The 23,775-nt window shown below is 49.7% G+C and overlaps 1 long non-coding RNA gene across 1 annotated transcript; it reads left to right on the top strand.

Annotated features, from left to right (window-relative positions):
- The first annotated feature begins 7,170 nt into the window (after positions 1-7,170).
- On the top strand, positions 7,171-14,346 carry LOC140399973 (uncharacterized). The gene is made up of 2 exons (XR_011937932.1): positions 7,171-7,696; positions 12,281-14,346. It is a non-coding gene; the product is annotated as an uncharacterized lncRNA (long non-coding RNA).
- The last annotated feature ends 9,429 nt before the right edge of the window (positions 14,347-23,775 follow it).

Genomic DNA, 23,775 nt, shown 5'->3' with positions numbered 1-23,775 from the left:
AGTCTCCTTTTTCCTCTTAACAAGACATTCAACCTCTCTTGTCAACCATGGTTCCCTCACTCGACCATCTCTTCCCTGCCTGACAGGGACATACATATCAAGGACACGTAGTACCTGTTCCTTGAACAAGTTCCACATTTCACTTGTGTCCTTCCCTGACAGCCTGTAGATCCCCAAATTTCTTTCTCTGTCAGTCTGGCCTCAATAAAAGTTGAGATGGATTCGCACGTAAAAAGAAGTTATTTATTTAGCTTGCAAGCTTGAATCATCTTACAGAAACGTAAGAGACATCCAGCCTCTTACACCCCAGAAAATGACTGAACTAAAAGACAAAGGGATCTCTGCAAAATCAATTCAAATGGTATCAAGTTTCACATACTCGACGGACATAGGTCAGCCTATGTCCCTCCTGACCTGTTCGATCTATTCTGATTGGCTCACTTCCAATCCCTTTCTCTGGCCCCTATCAATGCAGCATCACTCTCATAGACACACCTCTTCCTGCTTTTTCCATGCGGTCTCAAACCCCTTTGTCCCTAACTGCCAGAATCAAAGTGGCTTATTTCTACATACATTAACTAGTAACTCTAAAGTAACTATTTTATATCACATTCGTCATTCCCTCCTTTTATCATTCCATGATAACCGAACTATCCAATCCATAGCTATGGTTCCTCATCTAAAAAGATCCGTCACTGCATTTCCAATTCCTGTCTTAGCCCCCCTTCATCTGCCTCACCCTCATGGATTTTAACAGTTAAATTTTTTTTTCCGGTGATTGGGGCGGTGATCTGATCTAGTGCACCCCGCATTCTACCCATCACACATTTAAGGATGGCCAGGCCCACAAAGATGCAGCCGATAGCTACCACTAGATACATGGCCATATTTATCAACCAGTCCTTCCATCCTCCAAATCCCCAGTTACCCCAAGAGTCAGGATCCTGCATCCCGTCCAAGTGATCCCGTATGCGATCCATAAATTTAGTAATGTTAGCGGTCAAGTCCTGAACACCCATGATACACTTGCCCTGTACTATGGCGCATACCCCACCCTCACGGGCCAGAAGATAGTCAAGAGCATACCGGTTCTGCATTGCAAACAACCGTAGCTGAGACAACTCCTTAGTTATTGCCCCGAGGGTTCCCAAGGTTTACTACCCGGGTTTTCCTCAGTTTGGCCTTTAACTAACTTAAGTGTATCTCCCGGTAACCTACGTTCTAGCTGTACTTCCCTTCTCACATGCCCCGTCCTCTCTCTAGTCCCTTTCTCTTTCTCATGGTCTCTTCCTACACTCTTCTGACAGCCTGATTTTACCTTTATTGTACCACTCTTAACACATCCAAAATCAAATTTACATGTATTCCAAAAACAAGGCAATGTCCATATAATGTTCCCTTCCCATCGCCGGGACCGGTGCAGCTGCTTCATGACTCCTGCATTCTCCTTAACTTTGATGACCTTCCATGAGTCGATACCATGTCCTCGTATATGGGGGCAGCGAAGAACATCACCTTTGCATAGGTGATGTATCCTTGTAGATTGGTTGGGGCTACACAGATACATAATATTCCCCTTTTCCATGTCCATCGCTAATAACACGCCAAGCGAAGTGAGGCCAAATATCAGACAGACGATGCGTAGCCACTCCATCATGCTCCACACCTGTAAAATAGCACTGGAGAAGGGAGGCAGGTTAGTATCCGACCTTTTACAGTAGTGGAGATGGACTCAATTTACAGTGATGTAGGTGGACCCAAGCACTTCGCCCCTCCACTTTAACTGCTGTGGGGGTGGTAAGGAGAACTTGGAAGGGCCCGTCCCATCGCGGCTCCGACCCCTTCCTAGCCCAATTTTTGACCATGACATAACTACCGGGCTGGACTGAAAGTGAGCTAGGTACTGGGGGCAATGGCTCGTGAGCCGCGCGGACTTGGCCATGGAGTTCCTTGAGCACTTGCGTAAGGGCTAGAACATAGGTGGTCATTTCTTCAGTCATCTGATGAAACTGAACCCGTCTGGGAACCTGCAGGCTCCAAGGAGTTCTAAGAGGCCTGCCATAAAGAATCTCGGCGGGAGAGAGCCGGGCTGGTCCCGCAGGTGTAACCCGCAGCTGGAAGAGGGCAACGGGGAGCAACTTAAGCCATGTCAGTCCCGTGTCTGCTCTTAATTTTGCCAATTTAGTTTTGAGGGTCTGATTGTGTCTCTCAACCACCCCGGCCGCCTGCGGTCTGTAAGCACAGTGTAACTGCTGGCGTATGCCCAACTGGGAGCAAAACTCCTTGTTAATTTGTCCAATAAAATGTGGCCCATTATCAGAACTTAACTGAGCTGGTATACCGTACCGGGGAATGATTTCCCTCATCAAGACTTTAACCACAGTAGCAGCTTTATTATCGATAGTCGGATACGCCTCGACCCATCTGCTGAACACATCCGCAATGACCAAAACATATTTGTAACATTGACACCTTTCCAACTCAATGTAATCCATTTGGAGCGTCTCAAAGGGACCACTGGGCAACGGGGTTTGCCCCTTCCCACAAGGGATACCTTTTCCGGTGTTATATTGCTGACAAATCAAACACCGATTACTGATACTTTGGGCCAACCCCTGCATTTTAGGGTGCCACCAAGTGTCCAGCAACAAATCACTAGTCCCTCGAGCCCCACAATGAGTTGCAAAGTGTACACATTCAATGACCCATAAAGCCAGCGCATCAGACATACAAGTCTGATGTGCTGGCGTGGTCCATAAAGAGGAAACAGAATCATATGTACAACCTAACCGTTTCCACATTTGTTTATCACTCTCAGGAGCGTCCTCCTGTAACCTTATGACGTCTTGGATGGTTGGCATTGGCTTGTCAGAAGCAGATATATTCATAGTAGATCGTTTAGTCTGACTTAACATTTTAGGCACCATCACTTACTGAATTTGTGCGGCTGTGCGCGCTGCACGATCTGCTCGTTCATTACCAACGTCAACTGGGGTTGTACCATTCGTGTGGGCAGCGCATTTAATAACGGAAATCTGCGCGGGCATAAGGAGGGCCTGTAGTAGGTCATTAACTAAACCCCGGTGGGATATTTGACCACACATAATCATGTCAGGTTGTTCTGACGAAATGTCACTCAAATCGTCCCTTATTGTGGTAGTTTCCTGAATCAAGGCTAAACAGTCGTGGCCAGGTGCGTCTTCATGGACGGGGGGACCACTAAGAAAACAGGCTGGATTGATAGTGGTACAGTATTTAAATGTCAGATGTGGATTGTTCAAAAGGTATATCTCATACCTATTCTGACGAGCTGCGGTAAGATGCTGACCATTCGCCCCATATCCCTGGCATGGTACTGGTCATGGACCTGACGTGTAATATGAGGGCTTACCGAAGCTGACTGTGGCCATAAATGTGGTGATATTGTAACAAAATCGGCTGTACCTTCTTTTCCCGTGACTGTGGCTGTAACCTTGACTGGCCATTCGGTCTCAAGTAATGGCCGGTATTTGTCCTCCAACTCCCTGTTTCGTCCAGTTCTGTCATAGGCCAGGGTAACGTGATGCAGTGACTGTTCAACGTCTAACGTCCACCACTGGGGGGTGATAGAAATATAGCACTGTTGTCTCATCCTCCTCTTCGCTGATCCACCCACCCAAAGTCACTATATTGGGGCTCCTGCTGGTAAACTACCATTTCTGCCGCTTGTTGGGGTCGCAGATCATCCTTTTTCATTACATACTCAGTCTTAACCTTTGTAACTGAGCCTCCTTCTTGGCCTACACCCTCCTTCCAGTAAAATCTGACTGCCCTTGCCATCTGGGAAGGGTCGTTCTCTGTCCAATTCATGTTATTACATTTCACAGCAGTAACCACAGAAGGTGGTAGGCAATGCATTAACATAGCACAGTATTGAGGGGAATTCTGACCATTTTGATACAGCAAATCGCCTGACTGCCCCCGGTAGATTTCATTAAAACGCTCCAGAAATTCCTCTGGCTCATCAATCTTCCTGGGTTTTAGGTCTAAGATAACAGAAAGATTTATGGGCCTTTGAAATGTGCTATTCAACGCATTCAAGATCTGTGTCCTTCTTTTCTCTATTTGCTCTCTTTTTTTTAAAACTTAAAAATGTTTGAAAATTCAAATTGAATTACTGCAACTTGCAAGCTTAGCTCTGATCTCAACTCAGAACTAAATTTACAATTTGCTTAACACAAACTTGTATAACATTTACAACTTAATTATTTCTTTATCTTAACAATTTTTCTTTTAACAAGTTTTTTTTCTTTTACATACACATAAGTATTAGCAAAATCAACTATCATCTCCAGATTGACACTTTTTAAAATGGTGTCCATGATCTTCTTTAAGTTTCTATTAATCTCCAGATAAAATGAGATAAACCTTATTTCAAGTAAGTAAAACTTAAGATTCTGGCAATTTCAATCAATTGCTTTCGAAAATAATAACTTTTATCAAAGAGGTGGAGAAACCCACTGGTTTCCTTTAATTAATTCAAAACGTAACTTTGCTGGTGTTCACTGACTCAAAGGAAAGGTATCCGATTATACTACGGCTGCTGCTGTTATCTCAAAGCCTGAGTGAGAAGCACTGTCTGTTTTCAACTCCGCCTGCTGCTGTTAACCCTTTGAGAGACTTCTGCTTCAACCAATATGCAGCATTCCTCACAATCTCAACTAGACCTCGGAACTTTACAGTCCAAGGAGACAATTTTAGCTTAATCAACTATATATTTAAAACACTCACACATAGAGTTGAACCATCTTCAGATTTAAAAACAGTTATACTGGACTGAACCTTCATTAATGAAGTCACATCAGCCTCTGAACCCATATAATAGACTGAACCTTCATTAATGAAGTCACATCAGCCTCTGAACCCTTATAATAGACTGAACCTTCATTAATGAAGTCACATCAGCCTCTGAACCCATATAATAGACTGAACCTTCATTAATGAAGTCACATCAGCCTCTGAACCCATATAATAGACTGAACCTTCATTATTAAAGTCCCATCAGCCCAAAACCCTAACCCAAGCCGAAACAACAATATGAAATCCCATCAATTAAAGTGCTAATCCCCAGACTGACCTGTGATTTCGTCGAGGCGGTCTTTCTGTGCCAACCGCGAGTGACCAGACTAATCAGACGATAAGAAGAGGGGAACAATCAATGAGCGGTCGTTTTCCAGTTCTACATTGAGGGCCCTTTGTTCCCCATCCTCCTGTTCATAATCAGTCTAATTCTGATTTCGCAGTTGGATCAGGATCGCCCAGAGAAATCCCGGTTTTCGGCACCAAATGTAGATCCCCAAATTTCTTTCTCTGTCAGTCTGGCCTCAATAAAAGTTGAGATGGATTCGCACGTAAAAAGAAGTTATTTATTTAGCTTGCAAGCTTGAATCATCTTACAGAAACGTAAGAGACATCCAGCCTCTTGATCAAAGTGGCTTATTTCTACATACATTAACTAGTAACTCTAAAGTAACTATTTTATATCACATTCGTCAAGCCTATGTTCCCAACTTATGCACTTCAATTCTTGTCTGACAACATCGTATTTACCCTTCCCCCAATTGTAAACCTTGTCCTGTTGCATGCACCTATCCCTCTCCATTACGAAAGTGAAAGTCACAGAATTGTGGTCACTATCTCCAAAATGCTCCCCCACTAACAAATCTATCACTTGCCCTGGTTCATTACCAAGTACTAAATCCAATATTGCCCCTCCTCTGGTCGGACAATCTACATACTGTGTTAGAAAAGCTTCCTGGACACACTGCACAAACACCACCCCATCCAAACTATTTGATCTAAAGAGTTTCCACTCAATGTTTGGGAAGTTAAAGTCACCCATGACTACTACCCTGTGACTTCTGCACCTTTCCAAAATCCCAAAATCTGTTTCCCAATCTGTTCCTCCACATCTCTGCTACTATTGGGGGGCCTATAGAAAACTCCTAACAAGGTGACTGCTCCTTTCCTATTTCTGACTTCAACCCATACTACCTCAGTCGGCTGATACTCCTCGAACTGCCTTTCTGCAGCTGTTATACTATCTCTAATTAACAATGCCACCCCACCACCTCTTTTACCACCCTCCCTAATCTTATTGAAACATCTATAACCAGGGACCTCCAACAACCATTTCTGCCCCTCTTCTATCCAAGTTTCCGTGATGGCCACCACATCGTAGTCCCAAGTACCGATCCATGCCTTAAGTTCACCCACCTTATTCCTGATGCTTCTTGCGTTGAAGTATACACACTTCAACCCATCTCCGTGCCTGCAAGTACTCTCCTTTGTCAGTGTTCCCTTCCCCACTGCCTCATTACACGCTTTGGCGTCCTGAATATCGGCTACCTTAGTTGCTGGACTACAAATCCGGTTCCCATTCCCCTGCCAAGAAGCCATCTTGAACCCGCCGCAGTCCCGTGTGCTGTAGGTACACCCACTGTGCTGTTAGGGAGGGAGTTCCCACGATTTTGACCCCGGCCACAGCGAGGGAACGGCCGATATATTTCCGAGTTGGGGTGGCGAGTGGCTCGGAGGGGGGGAACTTACAGGCGGTGGTGTTCCCCGCGCGTCTGCTGCTGTCCTCGTCCTTCTAGGCGGTAGAGGTGGCGGGTTTGGAAGGTGCTGTCGAAGGAGCGAGTGGCTGCGGTGCATCTTGTAGACGGTGCACACGGCTGCCGCTGTGCGTCGGGGGTGGAGGGAGTGAATGTTTGTGGTTAGCGTGTCGATCGAGCGGGGCTGCTTTGTCCTGGATGGTGTCGAGCTTCTCGAGTGTTGTTGGGAGCCGCGCTCATCCAGGCGAGTGGAGAGTATTCCCGCACACTCCTGACTTGTGCCTTGTAGATGGTGGACAGGCGAGAATGAGGAAGCACTTGAGAGGAATGGGAAGAGAGGGTTGCTATGGCAGATTTAGTCAAGAAAAGATGGGAGGAGCCTCGAATGGAACAAGGAATACCAAAGAACACAGACTTGTTGGAATGAATGGCTTGTTCTGTGCCGCGTATCAGACCTAATCTGTATCGATGTGGCCCAGGTGTAATTAAACTCTGGACTTCCCTGATAATAAAACTCCAGCATCACTGTAGAGAGAGCAAAGTTTCAATTAGTCCATTTGTACCAGTGGACTGGCGGCAGTGAGCTGACTATGGAGAAGGAGAGTCAATCAGTGGGAATAACAGTGAACAAAGGGAGTCGACATGGGAGGCATTGTCTCGATGCCCCGAGCTCCCTCGATAAATCTTGCGGCTTCTATACCAAGCTGGAAGCAGTGGGGGAAGGGGGGAAGGTCCCAATCTGGAGATGTGGTCGGAGCGCGATGGAAAAGGACACACTGCTCCTCTCAGAGTCCGACGCAGCCGATCATGGCACCACTCCTCTCATCGGGAAGGGCAAAACGGCTCCGAGGGGCAGAAGGAAGAAGCTGGGCACCAAGGCCGATGCCGTGACAGCCGGAAGGGCGGGTGGCAGTCGAGGATCCCAGTGGACTGAGGAGCGTACGGGTGCGATGAGAGGCCTCGACTATAATAGGACCACCGAGCTGACCCACTTCACCGTCCCCGGTGATGACAGCCCGCTGCTTCTCAAAGGACGGGGAGAAAAGAAGGAAGAGAAGAACGGGATAAAGAGAAAGAGGAACATGCTCAGGAAATGCAAGCACGTAGGTGACTGCGCAGATCGGAAACATTGCGGTAGACCTGTTACGTTCGGGTGCGAGGCTGGTGTTGGCGCAGGCGGGAGCGGATGTGAACCCGCTCCCCATGCCGAGATCGCATTATTAATGCGACATTGGGTGGCACGGTGGCGCACTGATTAGCACTGCTGCCTCACGGCGCCAGGGACCCGGGTTTGATTCCCGCTTGGGTCCCTATCCGTGTGGAGCTTGCACGTTCTCCCCGTGTCTGCGTGGGTTTCCTCCTGGTGCTCCGGTTTCCTCCCACGGTCCAAAGATGTGCAGGTTAGGTGGATTGGCCCTGCTAAATTGTCCCTTAGTGTCCAAAGATGTGCAGGTTAGGTGAATAGGCCATGCTAAATTGTCCCTTAGTGTCCAAAGATGTGCAGGTTAGGTGGATTGGCCGCGCTAAATTGCCCCTTAGTGTCCAAAGATGTGCAGGTTAAGTGGATTGGCCGTGCTAAATTGCCCCTTAGTGTCCAAAGATGTGCAGGTTAGGTGGATTGGCCGTGCTAAATTGCCCCTTAGTGTCCAAAGATGTGCAGGTTAGGTAGATTGGCCGTGCTGAATTGCCCCTTAGTGTCCAAAGATGTGCATGTTAGGTGGATTGGCCGTGCTAAATTGCCCCTTAGTGTCCAAAGATGTGCAGGTTAGGTGGATTGGCCGTGCTAAATTGCCCCTTAGTGTCCAAAGATGTGCAGGTTAGGTGGATTGGCCGTGCTAAATTGTCCCTTAGTGTCCAAAGATGTGCAGGTTAGGCGGATTGGCCGTGCTAAATTGCCCCTTAGTATCCAAAGATGTGCAGGTTAGGTGGATTGACCGGGCTAAATTGCCCCTTAGTGTCCAAAGATGTGCAGGTTAGGTGGATTGGCCGTGCTAAATTGCCCCTTAGTGTCCAAAGATGTGCAGGTTAGGCGGATTGGCCGTGCTAAATTGCCCCTTAGTATCCAAAGATGTGCAGGTTAGGTGGATTGGCCGTGCTAAATTGTCCCTTAGTGTCCAAAGATGTGCAGGTTAGGCGGATTGGCCGTGATAAATTGCCCCTTAGTGTCCAAAGATGTGCAGGTTAGGTGGATTGGCCGTGCTAAATTGCCCCTTAGTATCCAAAGATGTGCAGGTTAGGTGGATTGGCCGCGCTAAATTGCCCCTTAGTGTCCAAAGATGTGCAGGTTAGGTGGATTGGCCGTGCTAAATTGCCCCTTAGTGTCCAAAGATGTGCAGGTTAGGTGGATTGGCCGTGCTAAATTGCCCCTTAGTGTCCAAAGATGGGCAGGTTAGGTGGATTGGCCGTGCTAAACTGCCCCTTAGTCTCCAAAGATGTGCAGGTTAGGTGGATTGGCCGCGCTAAATTGCCCCTTAGTGTCCAAAGATGTGCAGGTTAGGTGGATTGGCCGTGCTAAATTGTCCCTTAGTGTCCAAAGATGTGCAGGTTGGGTGGATTGGCCGTGCTAAATTGTCCCTTAGTGTCCAAAGATGTGCAGGTTAGATGGATTGGCCGTGCTAAATTGTCCCTTAGTGTCCAAAGATGTGCAGGTTGGGTGGATTGGCCGTGCTAAATTGTCCCTTAGTGTCCAAAGATGTGCAGGTTAGCTGGATTGGCCGTGCTAAATTGTCCCTTAGTGTCCAAAGATGTGCAGGTTAGATGGATTGGCCGCGCTAAATTGCCCCTTAGTGTCCAAAGATGTGCAGGTTAGGTAGACTGGCCGTGCTAAAATTGCCCCTTAGTGTCCAAACATTAGACGCGGTTCCAGGGTTACGGGGGAGCGGGTATGGGTAGGGTGCTCTTTCGGGGGGGCCGATGCGGACTCGATGAGCCGAACAGCCTCTTTGTACACAGTAGGGATTCGGTGATTCTACTTCCCTGATTCTATGACGGTGCAGGCTGGCTAATTAATGGCCATGCAGTGTGACGCGTGCTCGGTGAAGGGCTGCACACTGTCAAGGAGGACAAGGAGAAGCCGGGCGCCAGGAAAAGGAAATTTGCGACTGGAGGTTCCAATGAGCTTGGTCAGGATACAGTTTCTTTGGGGCTGTTTGAGAGAGTAGTGGACCTGTAATAAATAGCTACCAGTGATAAGAACAACAGTGCTCCGAGTGTCTAAGCACCGTTGACCATACTCAGTCCCAGGCACATCTCCGCGTTATATTTGACTCCCACCCCCCTCTGGGTGAAAAGGTTTTTCCTCACATCCCCTCCAAACCTCCTGCCCCTCACCTTAAATCTCTGCCCCCTGGTCATTGAGCCCTCCACCAAGGGGAAACATTTCTTCCTGTCTGCTCTATCTGTGTCCCTCACCATTTTAAACATCTCAATCCCGTCCCCCCTCAGTCTCCTCTGCTCCAAGGAAAACAACCCCAGTCTATCCAATCTCTTTTCATAACTGACACTCTCCAGCCCAGGCAACATCCTGGTAAAGCTCCTCTGCCCCCTTTCCAGTGCGATCACATCCCTCCTATAATGTGGACTCCAGAACTGCCCACAATACTCTCGCTGTGGCCTAACCAACGTTTTATACAGTTCCAGTGTAACCTCCCGGCTCTCAAACTCCACGCCTCGACTGATAACAAAAACGTGAATATTCGGTCCTCACAGTCACCCTCGCCTCAGAGTCCAATCATTTTTTTCTAATTTAAAGTACCCAATTTATTTCTGTTTCTAATTCAGGGGCAATTTAGCGTGGACAATCCACATCTTTGGGTGGATGAGACCACGGGGAGAAGGAAAGTGACCCAGGGCCGGGAATCGAACCCGTGTCCTCGGTGCCGTGGGGCAGCAGTACTAGCCCCTCCGCCACTGTGCCGCCAAATCATAGACCTCAGAAGCATAGGCACAAAACCTCAGCTGATATTCCCGGCACAGCACCGAGGGAGCGCCACAGTGTTGGAGGTGCGAATGAGAAATGAAAGTCAAGGGCCCACTTGCCCTCTCGGGCGTCAATAAAAGGTCCCAAATCAACGCAGCGCAGGGATGGGGGCGGGGCATCTCTAAGCGCTGCTTTTGCCAATGTCCAAGGGACGATATTTGTCCCTCAACCACCATCACTAAGACAGACGGCCCGGCCGTGATTTCAGATTGGGGGAGCTACCTGTGCGCAAATTGACTCGGTGCGTTTCAACGCTAGGACAGCGCTTATGCGCCTAAATGAAGATCATTGGTTGCCAAGTCATTTGGGGCAACCTGAGGTGGGGGAAGGTGCGAGAGAAATTAAGGATCTTCCTTTTACCCTCAGAGAGGGTGTTTCCTCACGTGGGAGGATCTAGCAATCAGGGATCGCTGTTCAAAAATGAAGGGTTATCCATTTAAGATGGAGATGAGGTGACATTTTTTTCTCTCAGAGGGTCGCGGGTTTCTGGAACTTTCTCCCTCAAAGGGCACTGGATGCAGAATAGTTGAATATATTTCACTCCACGATGGAGAGTTTCTTGATGAACAAGGGGGTGCAGGGTTATCGGGGAGGGGTAGGCCGGAGGTTACAATCAGATCAGGGTTGATCTTAGCCGGCACGGTGGCACAGTGGTTGGCACTGCTGCCTCACGGCGCCAGGGACCCGGGTTCGATTCCCCGCTGGGTCACTGTCTGTGCGGAGTCTGCACGTTCTCCCCGTGTCTGCGTGGGTTTCCTCCGGGTGCTCCGGTTTCCTCCCACAGTCCAAAGATGTGCAGGGTAGGTGTTGACACGGGGATAGGGTGGGGGAGTGGGCCTAGGTAGGCCGCGCTTTCAGAGGGTCGGTGCAGACTCGATTGGCCGAATGGCCTCCTTCTGCTCCTAATTGTGAACAGCTTTGGTCCACCTATCCAAGGAAAGATAAATTGGCACCGGAGGCAGTCCAGAGAAGGTTCACTCGGTCGATCGCAGGTGTGGAGGGATTTTCTCATGAGGAGAGGTTGAGTAGGCCGGAGCCTGTACTCACTGGGAGTTTAGACAAAACCTCAGCTGATATTTCCGGCACAGCACCGAGGGAGCGCCACAGTGTTGGAGGTGCGAATGAGAAATGAAAGTCAAGGGCCCACTTGCCCTCTCGGGCGTCAATAAAAGGTCCCAAATCAACGCAGCGCAGGGATGGGGGCGGGGCATAACCTTATTGAGACAGAGAGGATTCTCAGGGGGGGGGGGGGGGGGCGGGCGGGGGGGGGGGGGGGGGGGCTCGACAGGGGAGATGCTGAGAGGATGTTTCCCCTTGTGGGAGAGTCTGGGACCAGAGGGAGTAATCTCAGAGTGAGGGGGGGGGGCCCCATTTCAGACAGAGATGAGGAGGAATTTCTTCTCTCAGAGGGGAGTGAATCTGTGGAATTCTTTACCGCAGAGAGGCTGTAGAGGCCGGGGCGTTAAGTGTGTTCAAGGCCGAGAGAGACGGATTTTTAGTCAATAAAGGAATCAGGGATTATGGGGATAAGGTAGGAAACTGGGGTTCAGGATTATGTCAGATCAGCCATGTTCTCATTGAATGGCGGAGCAGATGTGCTGAGTGGCCCACTTCTGCCTCTACCTTGTATGGTCTTAATTCTCATATTTGTATGTTTTTACACGTCGCCCTGTAAACTCTAACTTCCTTCCTGGCCTTGTCGTTCCAGAATATTGATAGAGCCTTTCGCCAAGGATGGGAGCACTTCCTCTGGAACCTTAACCATCTAACACTCTAAGGGATGGAAGCTTGGCGTCATTGGAGGGCCAACCATTCGGACTGCCTGATAGAAACTGGCCTCACACTGGGTGGCTTCTCTTAACTCCAACCAGCCTCCATGAACCAAGATCAGAACTTCTTTGTGGACCATCAGTAAAGTGGATTGGTGGTGGGAGATCGGACATGGTCTTCCTTAACGACCGAGCCGGCTCGATGGGCCGAATCCAGCTCCTGTTTCTTATGTTGTCATAAATCTGCTCTCTGACACTCCCTCTTGTCCTCAAGGATTCGAGGACCTGGAGTGAAACAAGCTCTCATTCAGTGTCCAATTGGCCTCAATTGACCAGTGCAAGAAGCACACAGGATTCAGCATCAGTCTGACTCAGGGAGGACACACAAACGGGCACCGACAATGAAGGTAATGCCACAGATAAAGCAACGGGGAACTACGAGCTCCTTGCTGAACAACCCTGAGTGCGCCAATAGCTACACTAACGACCAATTGAAGATCATCAGTCGAGCTCGTAACCTGGCTCATTTACACTTGCTGGAAGTGTTGCGTATTGGTGCGCAGGGGTTCATTCTCTGCAAACAAAAGGAATATGATCAAGCTCACGCCTTTTGAATTACCTGGGAACTGGGGGAACCTACAGTCCCCCGTTGCTTCCTCCGTGGCAATGTCCCGGCCAATCGGAGTCGACTCGCCAACCAATCAGCACCCTCTTGTCCCCTCTTGTGGTTTAAATTGTTGTGACTGCTTGAAATTTGGCATTCTTTTCCTGATGAGTACGAGTCAAAAAGCTTTGACAGCATGTCTCTTTTCAGCTATATTTTGCCATTATGGATACGGACACAGGAATTTATAATGAAAAAGCTGTGCACAGTTGTCAGATGCTCAACATGAAATCTCTGGAATGATCTGATGTTTTGAAAGTTACTCTTTGAGATCCTCGGAACTCAATCTATATAAATGTTTACAATCTACACAAATGATCTGCAAGCAGGGGTAGAGTGTACCATAGCAAATATGCTTATGAAACTAAAATAGGGGGGAAAGCAGGCAGTGAAGAGGAGATCAAGATTTTACGGACAGACATAGATAGTCTGGGAGTTTGGGCCAAACTTTGGCAGATGGTGTTTAATGTAGATAATTGTGAAGTTAGCCATTTTGGCCAAAAAAATAGAAAGGTAAATTATTATCCAAATGGAAAGCAGATTCAAAAGGCACCTGGGCAGTGGGATCTGGGTGTCTTTGCTCATCAATCGGTGTGCAGGTACAGAATGTAGTTCGAAAGGCAAATGGAATGTTAGTGTTTGTTGCGAAAGGACTGGAACATAAAAGTGGAGAAGTGTGGTTGAAATTGTATAGGGTGTTGGCGAGACCACATCTAAAGTATTTTGCTCTCCTTATTCGAGGAAGGATGTGGGGGCATTGGCGGCAGTTCAGAGGAGGTGCACCAGATTGATTCCGGGGATGAAAGGGCGCATGAATGAGGAGAGATTAAACAGTTTTGGCTTATACTCGCTGGAGTTTAGAAGGATGAGAGGGGATCTGATCGAGGTGTTTAAAATACTGAGGGGGATTGAGAAAGTAGACGCAGACCAAATATTCCCCCTTGTGGGGCAATCTAGAACGGGAGGTCGCGGATATGGGTTGAGAGGTGGTAGATTTAGAACTGAGACGAGGAGGAACTACTTCTCGGAGAGGGTGGTGAATTTGTGGAACTCGCTGCCCCACAGTGCGGTGGAGTCTGAGTCATTAAATGGTTTCAAGATGGAGATAGATATATTTCTGATCAAAAAGGGGTTAAAGGGATATGGGGAACAGATAGGGAGGTGGGTCAGAGACCAGGAGGAGATCAGCCACGGTCTGATTGAATGGTGGAGCAGGCTCGAGGGGCCGAATTGCCGACTTCTGCTGCTAATACCTATGTTCCTATGTTCTCCCACACACAGCTGGACAAATTAAGAGGTCTGCTGTATTTCTTTGCACAGAAATAAAGTGCTTTTTGTAAACATGTCTTGTCAGCATCACATTGGTTGTCCAACATTGTTTGGCGGCACGGCGGCACAGTGGTTAGCACTGCTGCCTCACAGCGGTTAGCACTGCTGCCTCACAGCGGTTAGCACTGCTGCCTCACAGCGGTTAGCACTGCTAACCAGCGCTAAGGACCCGGGTTCAATTCCGGCCTCGGGTGACATTATAACCCCTGCACGACCCACGGGGATGACCCAATTAATCTCCCTGTGGGGTCCATGGAGCACGTACTCCCCTGCTGAGGGGGGAGGCCCAGCTGTGGACTCGTCAATTCTCCGCGATTAAAGCCAGCCCAGGAAGGTGTCAGCAACGCGGGATGGTCCCGGCTGCGACTTGGACTGTTGCTTAGTTACAGGATTTTCCAACTGTGAGTGGAAAATAAACAACTTTTGACTCTCTATTTCGGGTCTACTCATTGAGTACAAGAGGAGACTGTCTGCGTGGAGTTAGCACGTCCTCCCCGTGTGTGCGTGGGTTTCCTCCGGGTGCTCCGGTTTCCTCCCACAGTCCAAAGATGTGCAGGTTAGGTGGAATTGGCCGTGCTAAATTGCCCTTTAGTGTCCAAAGATGGGCAGCACGGTAGCATTGTGGATAGCACAATTGCTTAACAGCTCCAGGGTCCCCAGTTCAATTCCGGCTTGGGTCACTGTCTGTGCGGAGTCTGCATATCCTCCCTGTGTGTGCGTGGGTTTCCTCCGGGTGCTCCGGTTTCCTCCCACAGTCCAAAGATGTGGTTATGTGGATTGGCCGTGCTAAATTGCCCTTAGTGTCCAAAATTGTTCTTAGTGTTGGGTGGGGTTACTGGGTTATGGGGATAGGGTGGAGGTGTTGACCTTGGGTAGGGTGCTCTTTCCAAGAGCCGGTGCTGACACGATGGGCCGAAAAGAGAGCTGTCTTCACTCACACAGAGTCAACACAGAGAGCTGTCTTCACTGAAACAGAGTCCTCACAGAGAGCTGTCTTCACTCACACAGAGTCCTCACAGAGAGCTGTCTTCACGCACACAGAGTCCTCACAGAGAGCTGTCTTCACTCACACAGAGTCCACACAAAGACCTGTCTTCACTCACACAGAGACCTCACAAAGTGCTGTCTTCACTCACACAGAGTCCTCACAGAGAGCTGTCTTCACTCACACAGAGTCCTCACAGAGAGCTGTCTTCACTCACACAGAGTCCATACAGAGAGCTGTCTTCACTGACACAGAGTCCACACACAGAGCTGTCTTCATTCACACAGAGTCCTCACAGAGAGCTGTCTTCACTCACACAGAGTCCTCACAGAGAGCTGTCTTCACTCACACAGAGTCCTCACAGAGAGCTGTCTTCACTCACACAGAGTCCACACAGAGAGCTGTCTTCACTGACACAGAGTCCACACACAGAGCTGTCTTCACTGACACAGAGTCCTCACAGAGAGCTGTCTTCACTCACACAGAGTCCTCACAGAGAGCTGTCTTCACTCACACAGAGAAATGTCTTCACTCACAGAGTCCTCACAGAGAGCTGTCTTCACTCACGCAGAGACCTGTCTTCACTCACACATAGTCCTCACAGAGAGCTGTCTTCACTCACACAGAGTCCACACAGAGAGCTGTCATCACTCACACAGAGTCCACACAGAGAGCTGTCTTCACTCACACAGAGTCCTCACAGAGAGCTATCTGCACTTACACAGAGGCCACACAGCGAGCTGTCTTCTCTCACAGAGAGTCCACACAGAGAGCTGTCTTCACTCACACAGAGACCACACAGAGAGCTGTCTTCACTCACACAGAGTCCACACAGAGAGTTGTCTTCACTCACACAGAGTCCACAAAGAGAGCTGTCTTCACTCACACAGAGTCCACACAGAGAGCTGTCTTCGCTCACACAGAGTCCACACAGAGAGCTGTCTTCACTCACACAGAGTCCACACAGAGAGCTGTCTTCACTCCCACAGAGTCCACACAGAGAGCTGTCTTCACTCACACAGAATCCTCACAGTGAGCTGTCTTCACTCACACAGAGTCCACACAGAGAGCTGTCTTCACTCACCCAGAGTCCACACAGAGAGCTGTCTTCACTCACACAGAGAGCTGTCTTCACTGACACAGAATCCACACAGAGAGCTGTCTTCACTCACACAGAGTCCTCACAGAGAGCTGTCTTCACTCACACAGAGACCACACAGAGAGCTGTCTTCACTCACACAGAGTCCTCACGGAGAGCTGTCTTCACGCACACAGAGCACTGTCTTCACTCACACAGAGACCACACAGAGAGCTATCTTCACTCACACAGGGTCCTCACAGAGAGCTGTCTTCACTCACACAGAGTGCACACAGAGAGCTGTCTTCACGCACACAGAGAGCTGTCTTCGCTCACACAGAGACCACACAGAGAGCTGTCTTCACTCACACAGGGTCCTCACAGAGAGCTGTCTTCACACACACAGAGAGCTGTCTTCACTCACACAGAATCCTCACAGAGAGCTGTCTTCACTCACACAGAGTGCACACAGAGAGCTATCTTCACTCACACAGAGTGCACACAGAGAGCTGTCTTCACGCACACAGAGAGCTGTCTTCACTCACAGAGTCCTCACAGAGAGCTGTCTTCACTCACATAGATTCCACACAGAGAGCTGTCTTCACTCACACAGAGTCCACACAGAGAGCTGTCTTCACTGACACAGAGTCCACAAAGAGAGCTGTCTTCACTCACACAGAGTCCACACAGAGAGCTGTCTTCACTCACACAGAGTCCACACAGAGAGCTGTCTTCACTGACACAGAGTCCACACAGAGAGCTGTCTTCACTCACACAGAGTCCTCACAGAGAGCTGTCTTCACTCTCTCAGAGTCCACACAGAGAGCTGTCTTCACACACAGAGAGTCCACACAGAGAGCTGTCTTCACTGACACAGAGTCCACACAGAGAGCGGTCTTCACTCACACAGAGTCCACACAGAGAGCTATCTTCACTCACACAGAGTCCACTAGAGAGTTATCTTCACTCACACAGAGTCCACACAGAGAGCTGTCTTCACTCACACAGAGTCCACACAGAGAGCTGTCTTCACTCGCACAGAGTCCACACAGAGAGCTGTCTTCACTCACACAGAGTCCACACAGTGCTGTCTTCACTCACACAGAGAGCTGTCTTCACTCACACAGAGTCCTCACAGAGAGCTGTCTTCACTCACACAGAGTCCACACAGAGAGCTGTCTTCACTCACCCAGAGTCCACACAGAGAGCTGTCTTCACTCACACAGAGAGCTGTCTTCACTGACACAGAATCCACACAGAGAGCTGTCTTCACTCACACAGAATCCTCTCAGAGAGCTGTCTTCACTCACACAGAGACCACACAGAGAGCTGTCTTCACGCACACAGAGAACTGTCTTCACTCACACAGAGACCACACAGAGAGCTGTCTTCACTCACACAGAGTCCTCACAGAGAGCTGTCTTCACTCACACAGAGTGCACACAGAGAGCTGTCTTCACGCACACAGAGAGCTGTCTTCACTCACACAGAGACCATACGGAGAGCTGTCTTCACTCACACAGGGTCCTCACAGAGAACTGTCTTCACGCACACAGGGAGCTGTCTTCACTCACACAGAGTGCACACAGAGAGCTGTCTTCACTCACACAAAGTGCACACAGAGAGCTGTCTTCACACACACACAGAGCTGTCTTCACTCACACAGAATCCTCACAGAGAGCTGTCTTCACTCACACAGAGTGCACACAGAGAGCTGTCTTCACTCGCACAGGGTGCACACAGAGAGCTGTCTTCACGCACACAGAGTCCTCACAGAGAGCTGTCTTCACTCACACAGAGTCCACACAGAGAGCTGTCTTCACTCACCCAGAGTCCACACAGAGAGCTGTCTTCACTCACACAGAGAGCTGTCTTCACTGACACAGAATCCACACAGAGAGCTGTGTGTCTTCACTCACACAGAGTCCTCACAGAGAGCTGTCTTCACTCACACAGAGACCACACAGAGAGCTGTCTTCACTCACACAGGGTCCTCACAGAGAGCTGTCTTCACGCACACAGGGAGCTGTCTTCACTCACACAGAGTGCACACAGAGAGCTGTCTTCACGCACACAGAGAGCTGTCTTCACTCACACAGAGACCATACGGAGAGCTGTCTTCACTCACACAGGGTCCTCACAGAGAGCTGTCTTCACGCACACAGGGAGCTGTCTTCACTCACACAGAGTGCACACAGAGAGCTGTCTTCACTCACACAAAGTGCACACAGAGAGCTGTCTTCACACACACACAGAGCTGTCTTCACTCACACAGAATCCTCACAGAGAGCTGTCTTCACTCACACAGAGTGCACACAGAGAGCTGTCTTCACTCACACAGGGTGCACACAGAGAGCTGTCTTCACGCACACAGAGTCCTCACAGAGAGCTGTCTTCACTCACACAGAGTCCACACAGAGAGCTGTCTTCACTCACCAGAGTCCACACAGAGAGCTGTCTTCACTCACACAGAGAGCTGTCTTCACTGACACAGAATCCACACAGAGAGCTGTGTGTCTTCACTCACACAGAGTCCTCACAGAGAGCTGTCTTCACTCACACAGAGACCACACAGAGAGCTGTCTTCACTCACACAGGGTCCTCACAGAGAGCTGTCTTCACGCACACAGGGAGCTGTCTTCACTCACACAGAGTGCACACAGAAAGCTGTCTTCACTCACACAAAGTGCACACAGAGAGCTGTCTTCACGCACACAGAGAACTGTCTTCACTCACACAGAGACCACACAGAGAGCTGTCTTCACTCACACAGAGTCCTCACAGAGAGCTGTCTTCACTCACACAGAGTGCACACAGAGAGCTGTTTTCACACACACAGAGAGCTGTCTTCACTCACACAGAGACCATACGGAGAGCTGTCTTCACTCACACAGGGTCCTCACAGAGAGCTGTCTTCACGCACACAGGTTGCTGTCTTCACTCACACAGAGTGCACACAGAGAGCTGTCTTCACTCACACAAAGTGCACACAGAGAGCTGTCTTCACACACACAGAGAGCTGTCTTCACTCACACAGAGTCCTCACAGAGAGCTGTCTTCACTCACACAGAGTCCTCACAGAGAGCTGTCTTCACTCACACAGAGTGCACACAGAGAGCTGTCTTCACGCACACAGAGAGCTGTCTTCACTCACACAGAGACCATACGGAGAGCTGTCTTCACTCACACAGGGTCCTCACAGAGAGCTGTCTTCACGCACACAGGGAGCTGTCTTCACTCACACAGAGTGCACACAGAGAGCTGTCTTCACTCACACAAAGTGCACACAGAGAGCTGTCTTCACACACACACAGAGCTGTCTTCACTCACACAGAATCCTCACAGAGAGCTGTCTTCACTCACACAGAGTGCACACAGAGAGCTGTCTTCACTCGCACAGGGTGCACACAGAGAGCTGTCTTCACGCACACAGAGTCCTCACAGAGAGCTGTCTTCACTCACACAGAGTCCACACAGAGAGCTGTCTTCACTCACCCAGAGTCCACACAGAGAGCTGTCTTCACTCACACAGAGAGCTGTCTTCACTGACACAGAATCCACACAGAGAGCTGTGTGTCTTCACTCACACAGAGTCCTCACAGAGAGCTGTCTTCACTCACACAGAGACCACACAGAGAGCTGTCTTCACTCACACAGGGTCCTCACAGAGAGCTGTCTTCACGCACACAGGGAGCTGTCTTCACTCACACAGAGTGCACACAGAGAGCTGTCTTCACGCACACAGAGAGCTGTCTTCACTCACACAGAGACCATACGGAGAGCTGTCTTCACTCACACAGGGTCCTCACAGAGAGCTGTCTTCACGCACACAGGGAGCTGTCTTCACTCACACAGAGTGCACACAGAGAGCTGTCTTCACTCACACAAAGTGCACACAGAGAGCTGTCTTCACACACACACAGAGCTGTCTTCACTCACACAGAATCCTCACAGAGAGCTGTCTTCACTCACACAGAGTGCACACAGAGAGCTGTCTTCACTCACACAGGGTGCACACAGAGAGCTGTCTTCACGCACACAGAGTCCTCACAGAGAGCTGTCTTCACTCACACAGAGTCCACACAGAGAGCTGTCTTCACTCACCCAGAGTCCACACAGAGAGCTGTCTTCACTCACACAGAGAGCTGTCTTCACTGACACAGAATCCACACAGAGAGCTGTGTGTCTTCACTCACACAGAGTCCTCACAGAGAGCTGTCTTCACTCACACAGAGACCACACAGAGAGCTGTCTTCACTCACACAGGGTCCTCACAGAGAGCTGTCTTCACGCACACAGGGAGCTGTCTTCACTCACACAGAGTGCACACAGAAAGCTGTCTTCACTCACACAAAGTGCACACAGAGAGCTGTCTTCACGCACACAGAGAACTGTCTTCACTCACACAGAGACCACACAGAGAGCTGTCTTCACTCACACAGAGTCCTCACAGAGAGCTGTCTTCACTCACACAGAGTGCACACAGAGAGCTGTTTTCACACACACAGAGAGCTGTCTTCACTCACACAGAGACCATACGGAGAGCTGTCTTCACTCACACAGGGTCCTCACAGAGAGCTGTCTTCACGCACACAGGTTGCTGTCTTCACTCACACAGAGTGCACACAGAGAGCTGTCTTCACTCACACAAAGTGCACACAGAGAGCTGTCTTCACACACACAGAGAGCTGTCTTCACTCACACAGAGTCCTCACAGAGAGCTGTCTTCACTCACACAGAGGCCACACAGCGAGCTGTCTTCTCTCACAGAGAGTCCACACAGAGAGCTGTCTTCACTCACACAGAGATCACACAGAGAGCTGTCTTCACTCACACAGAGTCCACACAGAGAGTTGTCTTCACTCACACAGAGTCCACACAGAGAGCTGTCTTCACTCACACAGAGTCCACACAGAGAGCTGTCTTCACTCACACAGAATCCTCACAGAGAGCTGTCTTCACTCACACAGAGTCCTCACAGAGAGCTGTCTTCACTCACACAGAGTCCACACAGAGAGCTGTCTTCACTCACACAGAGAGCTGTCTTCACTCACACAGAGTCCTCACATAGAGCTGTCTTCACTCACACAGAGACCACACAGAGAGCTGTCTTCACTCACACAGAGTCCTCACAGAGAGCTGTCTTCACGCACACAGAGCACTGTCTTCACTCACACAGAGACCACACAGAGAGCTATCTTCACTCACACAGGGTCCTCACAGAGAGCTGTCTTCACTCACACAGAGTGCACACAGAGAGCTGTCTTCACGCACACAGAGAGCTGTCTTCACTCACACAGAGACCATACGCAGAGCTGTCTTCACTCACACAGTGTCCTCACAGAGAGCTGTCTTCACGCACACAGAGAGCTGTCTTCACTCACACAGAGTGCACACAGAGAGCTGTCTTCACTCACACAGAGTGCACACAGAGAGCTGTCTTCACACACACAGAGAGCTGTCTTCACTCACACAGAATCCTCACAGAGAGCTGTCTTCACTCACACAGAGTGCACACAGAGAGCTATCTTCACTCACACAGAGTGCACACAGAGAGCTGTCTTCACGCACACAGAGAGCTGTCTTCACTCACAGAGTCCTCACAGAGAGCTGTCTTCACGCACACAGAGAGCTGTCTTCACTCACACAGATTCCACACAGAGTGCTGTCTTCACTCACAGAGTCCACACAGAGAGCTGTCTTCACTGACACAGAGTCCACACAGAGAGCTGTCTTCACTCACACAGAGTCCACACAGAGAGCTGTCTTCACTCACACAGAGTCCACACAGAGAGCTGTCTTCACTGACACAGAGTCCTCACAGAGAGCTGTCTTCGCTCTCTCAGAGTCCACACAGAGAGCTGTCTTCACACACAGAGAGTCCACACAGAGAGCTGTCTTCACTGACACAGAGTCCACACAGAGAGCTGTCTTCACTCACACAGAGTCCACTAGAGAGTTGTCTTCACTCACACAGAGTCCACACAGAGAGCTGTCTTCACTCACACAGAGTCCACACAGAGAGCTGTCTTCACTCACACAGAGTCCACACAGAGAGCTGTCTTCATTCACACAGAGTCCACACAGAGAGCTGTCTTCACTCACACAGAAAGCTGTCTTCACTCACACAGAGTCCTCACAGAGAGCTCTCTTCACTCACACAGAGTCCACACAGAGAGCTGTCTTCACTCACCCACAGTCCACACAGAGAGCTGTCTTCACTCACACAGAGAGCTGTCTTCACTGACACAGAATCCACACAGAGAGCTGTCTTCACTCACACAGAGTCCTCACAGAGAGCTGTCTTCACTCACACAGAGACCACACAGAGAGCTGTCTTCACTCACACAGAGTCCACGCAGAGAGCTGTCTTCACGCACACAGAGAACTGTCTTCACTCACACAGAGAACTGTCTTCACTCACACAGAGACCACACAGAGAGCTGTCTTCACTCACACAGAGTGCACACAGAGAGCTGTCTTCACACACAGAGAGTCCACACAGAGAGCTGTCTTCACTGACACAGAGTCCACACAGAGAGCTGTCTTCACTCACACAGAGTCCACTAGAGAGTTGTCTTCACTCACACAGAGTCCACACAGAGAGCTGTCTTCACTCACACAGAGTCCACACAGAGAGCTGTCTTCACTCACACAGAGTCCACACAGAGAGCTGTCTTCATTCACACAGAGTCCACACAGAGAGCTGTCTTCACTCACACAGAAAGCTGTCTTCACTCACACAGAGTCCTCACAGAGAGCTCTCTTCACTCACACAGAGTCCACACAGAGAGCTGTCTTCACTCACCCAGAGTCCACACAGAGAGCTGTCTTCACGCACACAGAGAGCTGTCTTCACTCACACAGAGACCATACGGAGAGCTGTCTTCACTCACACAGGGTCCTCACAGAGAGCTGTCTTCACGCACACAGGGAGCTGTCTTCACTCACACAGAGTGCACACAGAGAGCTGTCTTCACTCACACAAAGTGCACACAGAGAGCTGTCTTCACACACACACAGAGCTGTCTTCACTCACACAGAATCCTCACAGAGAGCTGTCTTCACTCACACAGAGTGCACACAGAGAGCTGTCTTCACTCGCACAGGTTGCACACAGAGAGCTGTCTTCACTCACACAGAGTCCTCAGAGAGAGCTGTCTTCACTCACACAGAGTCCACACAGAGAGCTGTCTTCACTCACCCAGAGTCCACACAGAGAGCTGTCTTCACTCACACAGAGAGCTGTCTTCACTGACACAGAATCCACACAGAGAGCTGTGTGTCTTCACTCACACAGAGTCCTCACAGAGAGCTGTCTTCACTCACACAGAGACCACACAGAGAGCTGTCTTCACTCACACAGGGTCCTCACAGA

Source organism: Scyliorhinus torazame, chromosome 24, assembly GCF_047496885.1.
Source record: "Scyliorhinus torazame isolate Kashiwa2021f chromosome 24, sScyTor2.1, whole genome shotgun sequence".
Classification (NCBI taxonomy): Eukaryota; Metazoa; Chordata; class Chondrichthyes; order Carcharhiniformes; family Scyliorhinidae; genus Scyliorhinus; species Scyliorhinus torazame.
This window is presented reverse-complemented; position numbering and strand designations above follow the sequence as displayed.